The sequence below is a fragment of the Armigeres subalbatus genome, chromosome 2 (assembly GCF_024139115.2).
Source record: "Armigeres subalbatus isolate Guangzhou_Male chromosome 2, GZ_Asu_2, whole genome shotgun sequence".
Classification (NCBI taxonomy): Eukaryota; Metazoa; Arthropoda; class Insecta; order Diptera; family Culicidae; genus Armigeres; species Armigeres subalbatus.
This window is the reverse complement of record NC_085140.1, coordinates 12,100,735-12,105,813: the sequence shown is the minus strand read 5'-3', so window position 1 is coordinate 12,105,813 and position 5,079 is coordinate 12,100,735. Positions and strand designations below refer to the sequence as shown.

The 5,079-nt window shown below is 37.5% G+C and overlaps 1 long non-coding RNA gene across 1 annotated transcript; it reads right to left on the bottom strand.

The window, feature by feature from the left end:
- Positions 1–432: 432 nt before the first annotated feature.
- LOC134217771 (uncharacterized) lies at positions 433–4,534 on the bottom strand. The gene is made up of 4 exons (XR_009981161.1): positions 4,249–4,534; positions 3,964–4,181; positions 741–843; positions 433–563 (listed from the first exon to the last, which is right to left on the bottom strand). It is a non-coding gene; the product is annotated as an uncharacterized LOC134217771 (long non-coding RNA).
- Between the last annotated feature and the right edge of the window lie 545 nt (positions 4,535–5,079).

The following is a 5,079-nucleotide window of genomic DNA, read 5'->3' as shown; positions in this document are numbered from 1 at the left end:
ATTTGTATAGGAACCAGGTTTCAAAGAGGAGAGGGGTCTCGAATCATCTTAAGAACCTTCCCCGACCTCAAAAACCTCTGCATTCAAATTTTCACGCCACTCGATTCAGTAGAAGAAGAAGAAGATTATCCCCTCCCCCTTGAATTTGCGGAGACCAGTAGACTTTGACCTTGCGTAGACCAAAATTTTTAATAAATATGTGTAACGGGCTTATTAGTTTTCAGTTTGCCTGTAAGTGATGAACATTGAACAAAAAGCAGAGTCCAAAAGCCAACCGCACTGGATTCAATCAATCAGTTTTGAGATTGAGGAATCGGTAACAATTCCGTGAGCTAAAGGCTCAAACCGAAAGCTAAGTCTCACATTTGACGAGTGGACTTCGGTGAGGAATCGTCGTCATATGAACGTAAACGTCAATGATTCAAATCGCATGTGGAATTTGGGACTCGTGCAAATTCGAGGATCGTTGAATGCTGAACAAAATTATTGGAGCAGAAGTTATCAGAATTCGGTGTGGATCTCTCCAAAGACATCATGGGCCAACGATCGAAGGAGCACTTGTCCTGAAAAAAGTGGGAAGACTATCATCTGCAGATCATCAAGTGTGCCTGGCACATGAAATTCAACTTGCAGTAACAAGCGTTCTGTACCTAAAACCGTCTTCCAATACAGAGAATCATATCGATAATGATGAAGGTATTTTTAGGTAACTTTTCAATCTAATAGAAAACATTACTTACGCATTTTTATTCGTAGATTCAGATTCCGATGATTTCTCTGACGCCAAAAATACATATCCGTTTGTGCTTGACCTTGAATCTGGTAGCGATGTTGCCATATAGCCTGGTGTCGGGTACCCGATCGAGTAGAGATCGGTACAAGGAAGCAAGAGCAGCCGAGAAACGAACCCACCGCAAGAAGAAAAAAGAGTACAAAGAACAAGTAATTAGTGGGCGCAAGAAAAAATGGAGCAGAATCGTATGCGGAGGTTTTATGAGACTGTCAATGGCGTGTGGAGAAATACAGCGCCTTCTATACAGGGGTGGCATTGTGCATCTCGAATCGAATCACTCGATTCGTACGTTTTTGCATTCGTTTCGAAAAAATTGCGGCATTATGTATTTCGTTCGACTTCATTCAGTCGCAGTACAAGATTTCGAATGGTGCTGTACTAGTTCAATCGAGTTCAATCTTCTGTCAAACGAAATGTAAACAGAGAGAATAAGAGATAGCTGTCTCCGTGTTTAGTGTGCCGCCCGCAGGAGAGACAACCTTCAGCGCATGGCGAATGTGAGTAAACAGAGAGAAAAAGAGTAATTTCATCTGCGTGTAGCATGTTGCCTGTTGAAAAGGCATCCTTCAGCAGTGTTGAGAAATGAGTGAGCAGTGTTTGAAACCTACTCACTCACTCACGAGTTTGAGTATTCAGTTTCAAACTCATGCGAGTATACTCACGCGTGAGTTTGGGTTTCAATACTCAAACTCACGAGTGAGTATGACCAATTACATTACTCACTCGTGAGTTATTTTTACTCATACGACATAATATTTTAAATGAATGTAAGCTAGTTGCGTTAGTTATAACGAATTGTATCGAAGGTTTATAGAATATTAAAACACTAAAGGTTGTTGTTTTGATGAATCAGCAATGTAGAGCATTCCTAATAAATTAATAATGAGAAAATTATTTATGCTTATGTCTTGTTGTTTTGTTTTGAAGACAAAAATAGGCTGTAGTAAAAAGGTGTGACGCTGTTTAATGTATAAGTGTTACCAGCGTTCTCAAGCTCAAAATATTAGAACAACATACTGTTTGTCAAAAGCTTTGAAACTAGCCGTAGTGCTAGTCATAATTGTAATTAAAATATCTATTAAATTAGCACATCCCAATCATTGACAGACGACATTTACTTCTTAAATTTTACAGGTTCTAAGATATCTATCCTGAAAGGTAATAAATAAATTCAACTGACTTCACAATGGTGTTTACCAGCCAACAAGGCAGAAATAATCAGCAGCTCACAGATTGCGAGAGCTCTACATCTTCTTCTATATAATAAAAATGAAATGGTCTGTGTTCGTATCCGCATAACTTGAAAACGACTGGATGGATTTTCTTCATTCCTTCAGCGAAAAAGTTCATTAGCATTTCCGACGGGTTTATATGATATTTCCTCATGCAAAAATTACGAGTAAGGTTGAGCAATACGTAAAAAACTAAAATAAAGATTTGTATGGAAACTCTGCATGGGCAGTTCGAAACGCGCATTTTCGCCTACTATGCAGGACAACGTCTGCCGGGTCGACTAGTTTACTGATATTTGTTGAATCGCAAATTGAACCAACCAACATCGCAATGGTTTTGAGCAACTTTATAGACAGCTTTGCAAAAGTCAGCAAGTTTTTGAATCCCACAGATTTTCAACTATCTAGCCTTGTATTGTCTCATACACTGGCAACGTCAAATGGTTGAATTCTAAACCAAAGTTGCCTACATATTGGTTTTTACCACCCAAACAATTTTATGGAAAAATTCTCTAAAACTGATATGCTTGAGATATCTACCTCATTAAGTCGTTTTAAGTTTTAACCAATTCAATATTAAGTCAATTTATTCAAATGCATATGCTGGATAGTATGTTTGTCCACTTGATTGCAACTTTACAGATACGTATTAGGGTGGTTAAAAAAATCGATTTTGCTCCACAGTGCTCATCTGATTCTTTACCATGTTCTGAGTGTCCTCTGAAAATTTGAGCTCATTTGGATTAAAACTGATTTAGCACAAGCCGTTTCAAGTTTGCATGCAAATTAGTAAGGGGAAATTTATTTTTTCATTATACTGTTAATGACGTTTCCCCATAAGGCGCAGGTTAAAAGAAAACCTACATAGCTAAAAGGGATACTCAACAGCTTTCACCCAACGAAAACCGCATGTTGATTAATCGTCCCAATAATTAGTAATCGATTTTAAGACATGTTGCGAATCTTTAGTCATGATCGTTAAACTTCTCTGAGGGCATCACTGAAACGTGGAGTGCAACATAGTAGCCTGAATTTGTGTGTGCTATCTTTCGCGCCACGAGCAGCAATGTTGCCTGTTGATGAGTTATGCAATTAGCTCCAGAAAACCACGGTATAGATTAAATTCGATTACTAATTATTGGAACGATTAATTGAGATGCGATTTTCGTTGGGTGAAAGCTGTTGAGTATTCCTTTTAGCTATGTAGGTTTTCTTTCAACATGCGCTTGATGGGGAAGCGTCATTAAGAGTATAATGAAAAAATAAATTTCCCCATACTAATTTGCATGCAAACTTGAAACGACTTGTGCTAAATCAGTTTTAATCCAAATGAGCTCAAATTTTCAGAGGACACTCAGAACATGGTAAAGAATCAGATGAGCACTGTGGACCAAAATCGATTTTTGAACCACCCTAATACGTATGTATATGTATCTAAAAAGGCAATCAAGGAGTCAAATTAAATGGAATAAAACTCGATCGACTTGTCATAGACGAGTTTGGTACTGTTCCATATGACTCCATCACGTTGTAGTATTGAAACGTATTTCGACCTCAACCGTAGGGCCGTCTTCAGTATCTAGTACTTGACCAAGTCGAGCTAAGTACAAGACACTGAAGACGGCCTGGCTGTTGGGGTTAAAATACGAATCAAGATTGCAACGTGGTGGAGTTAAATGATATACATAGTACTAAGCTCGTCTTATCATAGTAGAAAACATTCCACTAAAAGAGCTTAATTATTTTCTTACTCGATTCGAATCAAGTACGATGCACATCGATTTTATTATTATTGTGGCAATATACCTTCCATTATGTTTGTTCAAATACTCGAAATTTGTGAACTTAGGCAATCAATTCAAATAATTCCTACATTTAATCAATTTAGTCAGGCAAAGCATTTGGATCATTGTTTACTTATAGACTGCAAATACTCACCCGTAAACTATTTGGAGTTTTCATTCGTTTTTCGGACCCTGACTGAATGCAGCTGACGATACGACAACAGCTTCACCGGCCAGCGATTCAAGCAAATAGCCGTTGTAGGCCGCAAAGCCGTACTCGTAGCAAGGGCAAGGAGTTGGATGACGAAATAACGGCGAATGTACGTTGAAACCGAAGATCGTCCGGCAGGAAGATAATCGCAATTGTACCAACTGAACAATATTTAGAAATGTTTTAGTCTAGCATTGAAATAAAAAACAGTAAGCAAAACAAGCTTACCCCTTGACCATTTGTCATCTCGAATACCAAAGACCACCATCATTCCGCACGAGTGGCCGACGCAATCGAGAACTCCAAAGCAGATCACTTGCCTATAGGGAAAACCTGGAAAACCACCTTTTTCACAGTTTCTCACTGGACCGACGGTGGTGGCACGTAAAAAACGATACAAACACCAATGACAGCTCTTGCGCACTCTTAAAAATATCCATGCATTTTTGAGTTGTTTTTACCTAACTCAAACTTTTGTAGCAAGAAAGCTACACGTTAATGAAAATCCACACATGTTTATTAACAAAAATCTAAAGTAATTTACATTACATCCCCCACTAGGATATTGCCGCCTCTGAGCTGAGCGATTCCAAGCAACAGCATCAAAATTTAAGAAAATTTTTAATTCATGATTTTCTATTGAGTTGAAACTTTGCACAGTTTTTCAATTTCATCTAAATCGTCATTTTTCGATATCAAATCTTCATATTGAGTCACGACTAACTTTTCAAAAGGGTGTATGTGAAAATGGTTCAAAAATATTTAAAAAGCTGCACAGCAAAAACGGAATGTCGATTGTTATGATTTTTTCAGGAAAGTTAGACAACTAAATGGTGATTCTTAAGAAAATGTGCACAGTAAAAAAAAAATGGTTTGCCTTTAAAATATCATTTTTGTCACAAAAACTCAAATATCTCAAAACCCTATCTTTTTCGAACGTAATTTTTTTAGGGAAAACGGTCCATTATATTAGCTATCTACCATAAAAATTTGGTGATGGTAAACTAATAAACAAAAAAGTTATGACATTTCAAACATTTCACAATTTTCACATATAGT